General features: G+C 39.5%; 1 long non-coding RNA gene across 4 annotated transcripts; it reads left to right on the top strand.

Moving 5' to 3' along the window:
• Positions 1-9,680: 9,680 nt before the first annotated feature.
• On the top strand, positions 9,681-14,393 carry LOC143747072 (uncharacterized). 4 transcript variants are annotated; one of them, XR_013206660.1, is made up of 7 exons: positions 9,681-9,731; positions 10,017-10,157; positions 10,450-10,492; positions 10,676-10,744; positions 11,750-11,851; positions 11,930-12,051; positions 14,195-14,393. It is a non-coding gene; the product is annotated as an uncharacterized LOC143747072 (long non-coding RNA). The 4 variants fall into 4 exon arrangements; XR_013206661.1 differs by lacking the exon at positions 9,681-9,731 and having other exon boundaries at positions 9,973-10,157; positions 11,753-11,851; XR_013206659.1 differs by lacking the exon at positions 9,681-9,731 and having other exon boundaries at positions 9,973-10,157.
• Positions 14,394-15,927: the final 1,534 nt, after the last annotated feature.

Below are 15,927 nucleotides of genomic sequence, written 5' to 3'. Positions count from 1 at the left end.
CATAGAAATATATATAATAGATGTCATGGGAATTCTTGGTTAAATATATATTTTAATACATTGTGATGAATAAGATTAAGAACTACTATGACTTGTTAAAAAGACTGTATTCGTTCACTTCAGCTCTGCAGCATATTTTGATTTTTTTAGAGAATTAGGCATATGTGAATTTAAAAGAGCGTCCTGCCCACATACATTGGAGTAAATGGATAAAAATGGTCTCATTTTACAGAAAACACTCTAAATTTTAACACAGTGGTGGAATATTGCATATATTTTATTGTATTTATTCACAATGTTTTGATAAACACATATAAAATCTCATATTTTTATATATTTTTTAATAAAGTTTTTATTTGAGAATCTGTAATTTTGGACCTGTTTTGTCTATGTCTCTTTTGAAAGTTTCTTTTGATTCCACTATGTGGCAGTAAACAGGGGGGAATAGAATTGTCTTGATAACTCCTTCTAAAATAAAGTTATTGATATTTATCTGAAAGGAGTCACAAGTGTACTTTTACAGTGTCCATTTTTGATTGCTAAAAGAATTGTGCATACCTGACTTTAAAATGGTGTCCTACCCACATACATTGGAGTAAATTGATAAAAATGGTCTCATTTTACAGAAAACACGCTAGATTTTGACACAGTGGTGGAATATTGCATATATCTTATTGAATTCATTCACAAGTTTATGACAAATAAGGATAAAAAGTCAGATTTAGATTGATTTTTAAATTAAGTTTTTAGTTGAGAGTCTGTAATTTAGGACCTGTTTGTTCTATTTCCCTGTGGAAGGTTTCTTTTGAATCCTCTATGTGGCAGCGAATATATAAAAAAAGAATTCTCTTTCGATCACCTTCTTAACAAAAGTTATTGAGCTTTAATTGAAGGGAGGCAATGTCTTCTCTCCAAAAGTCTCCACGTTTACTCCATAAACCTAAATTATTGCACTTATTACAAAAGCAGCCTTATTATCTGTAAAATACTATTTTTACCATGTCACACTTAACAAGAGAATAAACACTTTATCACCTAACTTAACCCATGTCATATATTAGCAAAATGAGTGAGGTATGAGAAAGTAGCAGTTCTTGTATTTTATTATACACAAAGATAAACTAAAATGTGCAAAAACACAATATACAATAGAAGAAAGTTAGACAAACAAGCCCAACTAGGAGTTTTTTTTTATTGCAACCGTTGAAGTGTTGCAACTGTTGACGAAACAAGACGTTATATTTTAGAGTGTCCATCAGTGTGCCATTTTCTAAAACAGTTTCTTGATGGCACCAAGCACAATGGTACATTGCACTTTGTACAGTACATAGGAGGAGTCTTTACTTTGAGCCCTGAAAGTTTGCACAAAGCACAAACTCTCCTCCCACTTGCAGCATCTGACCCAAAGTACTCCGGCCAACATTGCTCACCTGGTGATGTGGCAGATGTAGATGGCTCTGGGGCATGTGATGTGGATGCTGGCAACTCTGGGGCATGCGATGTGGATGCGGGCGGCTCTGGGGGAATGCGATGAGGAAGCGGGCGGCTCTGGGGAATGCGATGTGGATGCGGGCGGCTCTGGGGCATGTGATGAGGAAGCGGGCGGCTCTGGGGCATGCGATGAGGAAGCGGGCAGCTCTGGGGCATGCGATGTGGATGTGGGCGGCTCTGGGGGAATGCGATGAGGAAGCGGGCGGCTCTGGGGAATGCGATGTGGATGCGGGCGGCTCTGGGGAATGCGATGAGGAAGCGGGCGGCTCTGGGGCATGTGATGAGGAAGCGGGCGGCTCTGGGGCATGCGATGTGGATGAGGGCGGCTCTGGGGCATGCGATGAGGAAGCGGGCGGCTCTGGGGCATGCGATGTGGATGGTTCTGGGGCATCCGAGGTGCTGGACTGTGTGGCCAGCTCAGACACAAGTCTCTCTCTAAACTCCTTCTGGCAGAGAGGACTTTTGTTCTGAGATTTGCAGAGGTGCTCGTAAAGGATGAAACTGTTTACGACAGCAATGTCAACAAAATGAAAAAAATAAGTCTTGTACCATTTCGTCGTTTTGTGCAGGACATTATAGTACCCAATGAGGGCATCTGACAGGTCCACACCTCCCATATGTTTGTTATAGTCTTTCACTGCCACTGGAATCGGGACTCTGTGCCTTTCCCATACACCCTCGGGATTCTTGACACGCCTGAGGTCCTCATCACAGTCATATGCCTTGTGCATTGTGGAACACATTGTCACCTCTCGTGTGTCCATCCACCTTACAAACAGAAGCTTCCCGTCTCGAAGCCATCGAAGGGTTCCCCTTTGGGCTCTGCGGCTGATGTCATTTACCTTGGTTTTGGGGAAGCCCCGCCGGTTGGTGCGTATAGTACCACATGCTAGAGTCTTCTTTGAGAGCAAGTCCATAAAAAGGCATGGGCTCGTGTAGAAGTTGTCCATAAAAAGCTGGTAGCCTTTTCCGAGAAGTGACAGATCCAGGAGCTGCATGACAGAATCATAACTGAGCCCTTTTCCAGTGGCCGGGGAAGACTTGCCTTCATAGACGAAGAAGTTCCACGTGTAACCACAGGCAGAATCTGCCAGCACGTATAGTTTGTAGCCCCACTTGGTCGGTTTGTCTTTCATGTACTGCTTGATGCCGATTCGCGCCCTTGAAGCCACCATCCTCTCGTCCACTGCCTTTTGCATGCCAAGACGATGTCGTTGTACAGGGGCTTGATCTTGAAAAGTCTGTCGTAGGCTTCAGTCCCCTTTTTTCTAGAGTTGTCTCGATCATCCTCAGGATCCGCAAAGATGGAGGTTCCAAGAAATGGCCTGAAATCTGGACCTGGACAAGACCAATTTTGGGAAGGGTAAGCGGTAAATTTCTTTACCAGACCAGTAATCAATGATGTTCTTTGCACCAAGGAGCCCCATGTAGATGACAAGTGCGATGTATAAATACAGTTCGTGTGCATCCAAAGACAACCAAAGGAAACGTTTTCCAGCCTCCGACCTCATTTGTGCAAAGCTGTTGGTGTTCATCACAATGGTTTCCACCACAGAGCCTGTGAAGAAGAGCTGGAAGAGCTGCAACCGGGAATAGATCCTGTCCATTACAAGCTGCGCTCCTGGGTTTCTTTTTGGAAGGAAATTTGGTAGCGCTGGAACCTCATCCTCCACACTGCAGTCATTCCACCTTTCTGTGCCACCATCCTCTGACATTGCACTTGCTGACCTTTTCGTCCCCCGTACAGAATGAGCCCTCCCTCTGGTCTGCTTGCTGGGAGTTCCAGGTCTCTGTGGCCGCCTCACAGAATCACCAACAGAGGGTGTGGGGCTTCTTGGAGGTGTGAGGTGGGCAAACAACCTCCTTGCTGCTGGTGCATGGCAGATCTGGCTGCCACTCATCACCACTGTCCAGACTGCAAAACAAAAATTTATAAATCCACATTGTATTCAGAAATGCATGGTAATATTACACACACAACAATAATTCACATATGCACATAACAGATACAAGATTATAATTTGCATATTCACATAAGATACACAAATGCATTTGATGAACAAATATGTGCATGCATGCATGTAAGTGATGCATGTGCTTTTTGGTGCCCATATGTGCTAAAATGTTAAATGCAGATTTTTATTTTTCCAGGCATTTATTCATAAGTAGTATTGATACATGACACACCTGCAAGCATCAACGCAAATGATGAGCAACACCTGGAAACATTCCATGCAACCATTGCAATTGATTAACACAACGTGCAAAACTACAAATATGAAAAAAACATTTTTTAGCACATGTGTGCACCAAACAGCACAAAAAGCTTAGCAAAAGCTCCCAAGGATATTTTAACTATGGCATGCATATATGCATGGTTGTGCTCGTTTATTATTGCATGCAGATGTTTTTGGGTGCAAAATAAATCTCAAATATCCATGCAAAAACATTTACACGACAAAAAAAAAAAACGCACATGCGTTAACAAAACCACCCATGCTACTTTGAATTAGAGCGTGCATGGGTTGTGATATTTATCGATGTCTGTTGCATGGATATTTTGTACAATTGTTGCATGCATTCGTTCATGAAATACATAAATACAACGTTTATCAGTTCGAAATGTGTACTTACTCAAACTCTGAATCCTCCCCAGCATTGTACGCAGCTTGTCTAACAGAGTCAAAACTGGCATTGCTGCAAGTTTCGGTGTCACTTTCTCGATCAAGCTCCGCCAAAACAGCCTCCACGCCGACAAAAACCTTCCTTTAAGAAAACACTCCAATCAGTTGTAAAAAGCACGCAATAACTCGAAAAAACACTATCCAAACTACCAAACTATCCCAAACTCAACTCCTACTCGTCTGCGATGACCGATGGCACCCGCTGACATATCAAGATAAAGTCCCGCCTCCTCGACTTTGTCATTGGAGATCTCTGTCCCTGAATGGCCTAGAAGCATGATTGACGTGTCTATGGATTGCTGAGAGTCTCAGCTTTTTTGACGTATGGCACAATATTTGATGACGTCATCAAAAATCCTGGCTAACGAAGACAATCAAATAGAGGCGTAGGTTTGATTTTGAGATTGGTGGGAACATCCCCGGAAGCTGAGGATTCAGGAAATGAAATGAATAGGATAATGTATTAAGGTTTTTACATTGACCTTAATATGTTAACTAATGAATTCTGTAATGTTACAGGTATAACAAATAATGACAAGGAGGCAGTTTAACAGACTTATTGACTTTACTCTGCTCACAGTGTAATGCAAAAATGAATTCTGTAAGGTTACAGGTAACAAATAATGACAAGGAGGCAGTTTGATAGAGACTTAACTTCACTTAACTTTGTGTCTACTTTCTTGTTCCTTACTATTTGAAGTAGCCAAACACATGTCTACGTCTGTCATTAACAGAAATGAACTGTTGGCATATTTGTTTGACATCAACTTTGTCCAGTTTGTCGTGGTGGACATGGCACACAGCAATACTGTTAAGTCTCGCTTGTGCCATTGTTGATCTGAGCCATGTTTTCAGTCTCCTAAGAGCACTGAAACTTCTTTCAGCCTCAGCTGAGGAGACTGGGATGACTAAAAGCAGCCTGACAAGGGTTTCAACTTGATCAAACAAGCCTCTCACTTCAATAGCCATTCCTCTCATGATACTAGCCACTTCAGTACTTGATTTGAAAGTATTTTTAGTCCGAAACATGGCTAATTGGACTTTTAGATTATCCCTATTCAGTTCTGGATAGTGATCAACAATGTCATTTACTTTTCCAGTCAGTAGAGTTTCCTCTAGCTTCTGCAAGACATCTAGATCTGGTTGGTTGAAGAACCTGTCCTGAAGCTGAGCATCAACACAATCTATCATTTTATAGAACTCTGTTCTATAATGCTCCTCAGCTGACTTGGGAGTGTGCTGGCTCGCCCCACCAGTGTAACGTTTTGGTGGCTGTCTTTGGTGAGGAATCTGAATAGACTCAATCCCAGTGGAGTCAACCATTGCCACTGCTTTCTGAAAAACTTCCTGAAAGCTGTCCTCATTTCTTTTGCCTTTTAGAGTAGATCTGACACACTCTATTGACCTTCTCATTCCTGCAATTGTTTCTGTCCGTTTTTGCAGGGACTTGTTCAGACACTCTAACTCATGAATCACTTCTAATGCCAAAAAAAGTCCAAGCACAGTTTTCCCCTTTTCAAATCTCTCTCGTAGTCCATTTGCCCTCACACCTGTGTTAGATCCATTTGATGCCATCTCCTCCAAGCTAGATAAAACACTCTCATACTGAGACAGCACTGCTCTGATAGCTTTTCCTCGCACTGTCCACCTGGTTGGGCACAGTGGTCTGAGTGATATCGACTGTCTTTCTGAACCTGCTGCTACTGCTGAAAATAAGGCCTTAAATTTCCCAGACTGGTGGCTTAATGTCCCTAGCTCATGGACCCACTGCAAGGCATCACGTATCACTGGACTGGATAGGCAAGCAGACTGTGTGATCAAGTTAAGACAATGTGACTCACAATGCACATGCAAAGCCAATGGCTGCTGTCTTTTAAGTTCTGCTTGTGCACCTGAATGTCTTCCTGACATATTGGCAGCACCATCATATGTCTGACCCCTTAGACAACTCATAGGAATATTTAGCCTCAAGAGGACATCTGCAGCCACCCTAGCAATTTCCACTCCAGTAGTCCCTGGAACTTCATATAAACCAACAAAAACCTCTTGTGGTATCAGGTCATGGTCCACATATCTAAAACAGATAGATTCTTGCTCTACTCCTGAGACATCTTGAGTGCCATCTATAATGAGTGAGTACTGCAAAACTGGTAGAGACTGGATAGAGACTGCAATACTTCGGACAATACAATTTCCTAACAATTGCAAAATCTCATTTTGCACTGGAGGAGAGGTATAGTCATGACAACGGGATAGCCAACTAGAGAGACTAGCATCATCTTTGGCTTTAAATTTCAAAAGCTGAAATAGATTCCCATCTTGGGTCTCATGGCCTCTCAGTGCCAGACCCTGCCTAGCTAGGTACTGTACTGAACTTACAATATTTTTCAGGCAGTGCCTAGCATTATCTTGTTGCTTTGCCCAGGCACTTGAGAGTTGTGAATCTACTGGGTTTGCTTCTTGAGCACTAACTGTGACTGCATGATGATGCGATTTACTATTCTGGTGGCGTTCAAAGCTAACAAGAGCATTCTTCCAGTTACTAAATCCCTTTGAGGAAAACGCAGGGTCTGCTTTTTTGGAGAGTGTATTTATTTATTGTGTATGTTTTCACACAGTAAAAACAGAGAATTCCCTTCACAATGGGGCTATAGTGAAGCCATGGATACTGCTTGAACCAATTTTCCTGAAAATGGAGGACCCTATTTGACAGCTTTTGAACTGCAATGTTCTTGGGGTGAGGTTGGTTTGGGTTGATGTCAAAGTCCAGAATATCTCCAATTCTACACTGTTCTTCATTGTTGTCACTCTGTTGTTTGATGTCGTCACTTTCACAGCTACTTTGTCTATTTCTGTCTACAGATGGATCAGCATCCTTAAAAATACACCACAGTACACAATTAACCACTCTGTATCAACTACCGCATATGAAAAATACATCTACACACTAATAAGGCTAGTAACCACTAGGGCTGTCAACGAATATTCTAAATTCGAATATATATTCGAATAGTTTTAAAAAACAGAACTTCGAAGGTGAAAATTAATATTCGAATGTGGAAAAACATTTTACCTCAAGCACGCCTCTAGCCCGAGCTGGCCCGCTTTGGCCCAAGGTATTCGACGGGCCAGAAATCCTGGCTGTTGGCCCAGAGTCAGCCCCGATCAAGCCCCGGAAGTGACAGTGGAAACGCGACTGGCCCTGCCACGCACTTGCACGGCTCGGCCCTGGCCCGGCAGTGGAAACGCGGGTATTGACAAAATGCGCAACCAGATGCTTGAATAGTTCAAATATATGTGTTTTTTTTAGAGGGAATATTCAAACGTCATTTTTTAGCAATTTTGACAGCCCTAGTAACCACTGTATGCCCATATTATTAAAACCATGTATGATGAGTGATTAATGAACCTCTTACAGTTTTTCTCGATTGCTTAAACACTATAACCAGGCTTTTGAACTAAAAATTCAAAACCATAATGCCATTTATCAAAAAGCACACCCATTTCACTGAACTATGAACACTATTCCCCTGTTTTGACACATTAGTCAGATTTGTTGAACTGTCAGAGCAAAACTCTACACACAAATCCCTTCATTTCTCATTGCCTACACCACGTGGTCATTTAGAAAGCACTAGCATTCAAAATTGTTCACTCAAGTCAGCTCAGTTTCAGCTCAGTTAGCACACAATTACCCAGGTGAAAACACTAAGAGTCAAAATTGAACACACATCAGTCAGATCCTTCAATAGATAGATACAGTAAAAGGTTATACAATCTTTTATAAAAGATAAAAATCAGTTTACTGAGTTTTGGAACAATGGATCCACAGAGAAATTAAGCAATAGGTCGAGGAGGGGGAGGAAGAGGAGGAGGAGGAAGAGGAATAGGAGGAGGAAGATGATGAGGAAGAGGTGGAGGAGGAGGAGGAGGAGGAGGAGGAGGAGGAAGAGGAAGAGGAATAGGAGGAGGAGGAAGAGGATGAGGATGAGGAAGAGGAGGAGGAGGAATAGGAGGAGGAGGAAGAGGAATAGGTGGAGGAAGAGGAGGAAGAGGAGGAAGAGGAAGAGGAGGAATAGGTGGAGGAAGAGGAGGAGGAGGAGGAAGGGCAAGTGAAGAAGACAAGCAGTCTCGGATGAAATTCAAGCCACTTTAGTTGGCCATTTCCTTGTCCATGGTATGACTATGAGGGAGGCTGGGCAACGAGTACAGACAAATTTGAGTCGCTTCACAGTCGCCTCCATCATCAGAACCTTCAGGGAGGTGTGGTGGCAAACAGATTTCTATCACTGAATAAGAGACAAACATTTCCAATTGTCTTTGATGAGGTTTATGTTCTTGCAAGAAAAGGCCAGCAGTCGTACAGTCACACAGAGTGGCTACAGAGTGTGTCAGTGAAGGAGAGCATCCTTTCTCCTTTATAGTCTTGACTCCCAGAATGTTATCTTTCTAGGCCAATGATGGTATTTCAACCAAATGTGGAACATTCTTAGACTTGTTCATCATACTGTATCCTTGAGTGGAGGCATGTACCAACACTCTTTACCATTCCAATACAATTCCATATTTGAATAAGGTTTGTGTGTGCTCTTTTACTGTCATATGATGCTCACACACATCTTGAGTAGAAGCGAGTAAAAAAAAAAGATAGATGGACCACAAGCAACATGACTTACCAGTTTTGGAAATGTTGTTTTGAATTTACAGCACCAGTGTGTAAGACTATGTTGTAGTGTGTGTATTTTTGAGGGCTTGTGTGTCCTGTCTGAGGGCAAAGTTTGGTTTTTCAGCACAAGTGAATGGTTTTGAGTGTAGAGCTTCATTTTGACCTGAAAATAGGATGTTTGGGGAATTGGGTGAGACGTTATGGATTTGTGTTTACTGTTTTGAGAATACGAGGCATAGTTTCAAGAAATGTGTTTAAGCAATCGAGAAAAACTGTAATATACCAGTGCAACCTCAATAATACAAAACAAATATCTACATTTATGCTTATAATTACATTGTTACCAGCCCAGGCCTCACCTGTGACCGACCAGCCTCTCTTCCTGAGCTACTACCTAGCAGGACTGTTTCTGTCACCTGATAAAATGAAACAATGCATGCATATAAATGAGACAACTTGAGGCTGCCTAATCAAAGCGCTCATTTCAAACTCACATTGAAGAACTATATAGCAGATCATCTGCCTAACAATTGTCTAAGTAATGAATATCACTATACTTATACTAACATGTCAACATCATGTCACAGCTTGACCTTACCTGTGACCCTGCCTCTCCACCAGCCTCTCTACCTGAGCTACTACACAGTAAAATCGGCAGTGTAAAAATTCCAGTGTTAAAAGTTATAAATTCCTAAAGAGTTAAATTAACAATCTACAATGTTAAAAAGTACTCCTCTTCAGTGTAATTACAGGGTGCTACGTAGTGTAATTTTATTTTTACACTGAAAGTGCAAAAAACCGCGCCGAATTATATTGACTCCGCCCCTCGATGACTGCTGCTGCTGCCTCGCAAGACGACAACGCCATTTTATCTTCATGCGACCGAGACGGTAGGTTGAATTGCTTTTCTCTTTCTAAAATTAAATAGTAAATGCATTTATTAACATTTTTAGTAAACTATGGTGGTGAACACATTTAGAAATGAGTAATTGCGCGTTTTTGTATGGATTAAGGAAGCTCGTCAAGTTCATGAGATGCAGAGATGTACAGAAGAAAAAAGAAGAAAACATTTCTCATGCCAATTTAATTCAAACTTTTAAAATACATTTGTTGGAATGTGCTTACAATTTGTTATGTATATATATTTAGCTTCTTTCATTTTGGTTTGTTGACAGCCTTCATGAAAGTAAGCATTCCCGCCTCCAGTCGCGCCGAGGCCTGGGTTTACGACGAGCCTGGCACTGAAGCTGATGAGGAGGTCTGAAGCAGCACTATTTGGGCTTTTTTTCTGCGCAGATGAGAGAATTCTTAAAATGGTAATACATTTTATATATTTGTTTTGTGTGTATAAAAGTAGCTGTGTTATACATTAAAACGTTAACCATTCCGTTTTCGTGACGCATGCGCATTATTAACGCAGTCAATGTTTAACGTTAAGTGTGAATGACATAACTTAATCTCTATGTTACTTGTTCTTAGCAGCACTGAATATCATGTCGTCATATCTGCGTCAAGACACAAACTTCCTACCATCAAGTTTTTTTTTTATGACAGTTAAATTCAAACATTGTAAAAGTGAGCTAATCTATAAATCCGTCTGTCTTCCAGTTCAGTTTACAGGTATTTGCGTGAGCACTGGCAGAGCATACAGGTACTTTAGCTTGAAATCAGTCTTTATCAATTCATACTGCATGTTATTATAAATGATGTACTAACTATTTATCTGTCTGTATTTTATTAATATGAATCTGTATTTTCTGTTCACATTATAAATAACATTAACAAATTATGGGTCAAATAAATTCTAAACAACATGTCTTTAAATCGAATGAAGGAAACTCCTCTTATGAGATTGCAACAGAAGTGAAGAAAGCAACAGAATGCTTAAGATTAATCCATAATTGTGAGTATCATTAGCCTATATTTTATTCTATGTGCAGTACAAATTTTAATACATGACAAATGAACATGAAAAATCTAAACCTAACTGGGCAACCACACAATGCCTTTGTTCAGACCTGGAATTTACATGTGTCGTTGGTGATTGATTTGTCTTGATTGTCAAAATGGCATAGTGATTGATGTGTCATCATGAATTGTGTAAATTCAAGATATTAAACTGCAAAAAGTTAAAGGGTTAGTTGACCCAAAAGTGTAAAATTGTCTTTTCTCACCCTCATGTCATTCCAAACCCGGAAAGACTTTCGTTCATCTTCGAAACTCAAATGAATGTATTTTAAATCTGAGTGACTTCTGTCCCTCCATTGACAGTCCACGCAACTACCATTTTGACGCTTCAAAAAGGTCATAAATGGTTCATAAAACTAACCTATATGAATTGAGCGGTTTAGTCCAATTTTTCTGAAGAGACTCGATCGCTTTGTGATAAATAGATTGAATTTAGACTTTTATTCACATATAAACATTAATCAAAAAACATAAACAGAAGAAAAATAAAATTTGGACTAAACTGCTTGGTTCATATGGATTAGTTTTAAGATGTCTTTATGAACTTTTAAAAGCGTCAAAGTGGTAGTTGCGTAGCTGTCAGTGGAGGGACAGAAAGCTCTCAGATTTCATCAAAAAGATCTTCATTTGTGTTTCAAAGACAAAAGAAAGTCTTGCGGGTTTGGAACGACATGAGGGTGAGTAAATTACAGAATTAAAATTTTTGGGTGAACTAACCCTCTATTAAAAGAATTTGGCCTAGACCTGATCAGAACAATCGAATCTCAATGCGTCTTGGGGGCGTTTACACTTGTACTTCGAGTTGTTCACTTGTGCGTCACCCAAGACGAATGTTAATGCCAGGTGTGAACGGCACTACTCTGCCCGGCACTGAGAGAGATTGGGTTGTCATTATGCTATGTAACTGTTGATGTTTTTTTGTTTTTTGATTTTTGGTTAGAAGACCTCAACTAAGTTCCTGGAAAGGCTTCTCCCAAGAGCTTCAAGGACCTGATTGACTCTGCAGAATCTGTTGTGAAAGATGATGAAACTGATGATTCAGGTTAGACTATAATTCAGAATAAGATTATCTATATGCGCACATGCATTTTTTGCTGAAGTTGTCACATCTGTAATTTAGAATGGGGAAGCGATCTTGCATCAATTTGTCTCCTCCTTGATTTGATTCCACCATCACCACAAGGCTGCAAGAGACCTGGAAAGATGTGCTCATATCAAGCTGAAAAACACCTGGGGCCTCATGTACAAAGACTTGCGTTGAATTCATACTAAAACATTGCGTACGGACAAAGCTGTAAATGTGCGTACGCACAAAAAAAAACAGATGTATGAATCTCTGCGTACGAAGGATCCCACGCTTATTCTCTTTGTACATCCCAATTAACGTAAAATTGAGCGCACATGCACGAGCACAACGCCCCACCCAGTCTCCTCCCTCAATTAAATCATTTAAATATGGTAATTAGTCCAATGTGGCGAAATAAACCTGCAAGAACATGGCTAAAGCAAGCAAGAAACGAAATTTCACTGAAAATGTCTTCTATGTGAATATATAGTAAAGTGTAATTTATTCCTGTGATCAAAGCTGAATTTTCAGCATCATTACTCCAGTCTTCAGTGTCACATGATCCTTCAGAAATCATTGTAATATAATGATTTGATGATCAAGAAACATTTATGATTATTATCAGTGTTGAAAACAGCTGTGCTTCTGCTTCATATTTTCGTGGAAACCATGATATAGGCTAGTATTTTCAGGATTCTTTAATTAATAGAAACTTAAATCAAACAGATGTCGAAATCTTATAATCTTTTGTAACATTATAAATGCATTTACTGTCACTTTTACTTGTCACTTCAATGTGTCCTTGCTGAATAAAAATATTACTTTCTTTTTTATCTTTACTGGCCGAATTAATGAAGTTTATTTTTTTTAGTTAAGCCAACGCTGCCATTGCTAGACGGGTTGTATCAATTTGGACATGCTTTATATAGCCTATGTTCTTACTTAATTGCATAATATAATATTTTAATAAAACTCGTGTGACAATAATATGTCAAATAATTTATCAATTACAAATTATAAGCAATATCTGACAGCTGGTGGTGCGATAGAACAATTCGTAGTGTAATGATTGCCACTTCACTTTATTGCCTCTATGAGTCGCCAACGGACAAAAATCACGACAAATATACGTACGCCAGACATGAAGTTTACTTGGAGGAACGCACATTCTTACGTTAATTTCACTGTTAGTACATCTGGCCGTGAACGTGAAAGCTGACGTACGCCGTGTTTTTGTGCGTACGCAGTGTTGATACATGAGGCCCCTGGTTGTCTTCAAAAAGGTAAATTTGGGCATTTCTGTCACTATTTACATTACATTTATTCATTTAGCAGACGCTTTTATCCAAAGCGACTTACAAATGAGAACAATACAGAAGCAGTTAAACTAACAGTAGGACAACAATAGAGGGAATGCATTAACGTCACTTTCCCGCCGGAACACGCCCCCTCAGCCGGACTGAGTGGCAGAAGAGCAGCTGCGTGACTGGATTTAATAGGGGAAACTGCGAAAAGCACGCAGTAAAACAAACGATTATCAGTTTAAACTAAAGATTGGACTCAATATAGTGTCCCTTACAACTTACTAAAGATCCAGTGATCCATGGATATTAACATGCAGCCAGGAATCGTGTTTCCTGACATTTATATGTGCCTGATTTTGACACCGGGGAAATACATACAGCAAATTTGCCTGTGAACGCTTTATATACAATATAGGCAGGTCTAAATCCAGGTTATCACTTATATCAATGTTATATATATCATCATATCGTCTAGACTTAAAACTTGTATAGTTTTTTGTCAGTGTTTATTTAAAAATGTCAAATTATACAGAATATACAGTGGTAAATATTTGATTGATGAGTTGTCACTGCAATATATAACAATACAATATATAGAGAATGATTTTACCACTAAATCCAGCATATTGACACAAAAATGATAACTGCAAATCCACCTTTCGCTGCCTGGAGTCCAGTTGTTTCTATGAATTGCAGCTATCTATTTGCTTCTCTGTTCTGTAGCTTTAGGTAGTCTGTAAAAATATACCTCATATTTCTTGTCAAATCTAGTTGTACAGTCAGTCTCAAAGCTCTTTCCCGTTTTAGACGCGTTTTGTGTGTTTTTCCGCAGCATTCACACTGAAAACCAATGCTGCCGCTCAGTCTTTCTGCCACTCAGTGAGCGGAACAGCAGCGACTTCCGCTTACTGTGACGTCATGCGCATTCCCTCTATACGTAAGTGCTATAACCCCTCTCAGTTTAATTTTAGTGCAGTTTTTTTTATTTATTTTTATATATATAATAGAAGAGAAGAGAATTTATTGTCTGCCTCAAAATATTGCCATTTGGGTTGACTGTATTGTGGAAAACTATAAAGACGGCCAATTGGAGAGCTGACTTTGATTTGTTATTTTTGTCTTTGGCAGAGACCAGCATACAAAAACACCTTGATTGCATTGAACCGACCACACAGCATACCTGCTCGCTGCCGGTGGCAATAAACTCAAATACTACTACTGCATTCATGGATGGTACACAACTGTCGACAAGTAGTTTTCTGCAATCTTGTTCAAATCTACCTGTCATATTTGTTCATGTCTTGGCAAATTAGATGATGTTATGCTTTTTTAATTTATTTTTATTTTTTTGCTTTTTCTTTGCAACTCCTCATGAATGTGATAATTTGACCTTTTCACATCTGGCATATGTTTTAAAGGAGCCACTTTGCCCATTTGTTGAATAAACTTTGGATTTGTACATCTGTCTGAAGACTCTTGATTTTATGTCTGATCTTGTACATTAACACTATAATAATGTAAATTGTTTTTGCACTGAACAGAATACTTTATAAATGACACTTATAGTGTAATCCAATGGATTTAAATCAACACCAGGGGTGTTAAAACCCCATGGTGTAAAAATTGTAAGTGTAACACTTGACACTCGCAGTGTAATTTTTCTACACTGTACGGTGCTATATTAACACTGTAAATTCAACACTACGAACAGTGTACTTTTTACTCTAGATAGAGTGGGACCATATATGATCCGGAGTAGTGTTAAAATTAACACTTTAAGTGTTAATTTGACACTGCGTTTTTTACTGTTTCTGTCACCTGATAAAATGAAACAATGCATGCATATGAACAATGAGACAACAACTTGTGCCAAATCAAAGCTTTCATTTCAAACACACATTGAAGAACTATAAAGCAGATCCTCTGCCTAACAATTGTCGCAATTATAAATCTCACTATTAACATGTCAACATCATGTCATAGCTTGACCTCACCTGTGACCCTGCCTCTCTTCCTGAGCTACTACCTAGCAGGACTGTTTCTGTCACCTCAGCTGGTAAAATAACACATTGATAGAATTAACAGTGGGGAAAACATTTATGCCTTATTATTATTTTTACAATTGTTGATGACTCTACACTTTAGCAATTGAGAAAATATTTTAAATGACTTACTTGTGTTTGTTTTAAAGTAGCTCCTAATGTCTATCTTTCTTTTTTTAGCTGCCATTCTGACTCAGCACATCAAAAAATTAGCCTAATTGACAAACACATGTTTGTTTCACTATATTAGTAAGCTCAGGACATTGCAGACTTCCACTTTTTTTTATAAAGTTTATGATTCATATTTTATATGACCTAGACCAAGCCCCACCCCTAAAAACAACCCTTACGGAAACTTGTGCAAAACACTGGACTTTTTTTAAATAGCAAGTACATATAAAATAGCCTGTTGTCATGATCTTGCACTCTAAGTGCCCATCACAAATTATACACACACTACAATACTGTTTTATACTGTACAAACTTTTCAAACATATTCTACACAAACCCTACCCATCACAGAAAACTTTGTGCATTTTTACATTTTCAAAAAACATCACTTAGATAATTTATACGCTGTTTACCTCATGTGGATCAAAAAATCTTGCCATCACTGTGGGGCATTTTGCCCCCATAAGGGTTAACCAGGACATTCAGAGACAGAAACACACACACACACACACACACACACGCACACACACACAGT

This window comes from Siphateles boraxobius, unplaced genomic scaffold (genome assembly GCF_051911475.1).
Source record: "Siphateles boraxobius isolate OS27281-9 unplaced genomic scaffold, OSU_SipBor_1 100, whole genome shotgun sequence".
NCBI classification, from domain to species: domain Eukaryota; kingdom Metazoa; phylum Chordata; class Actinopteri; order Cypriniformes; family Leuciscidae; genus Siphateles; species Siphateles boraxobius.
This window is presented reverse-complemented; position numbering and strand designations above follow the sequence as displayed.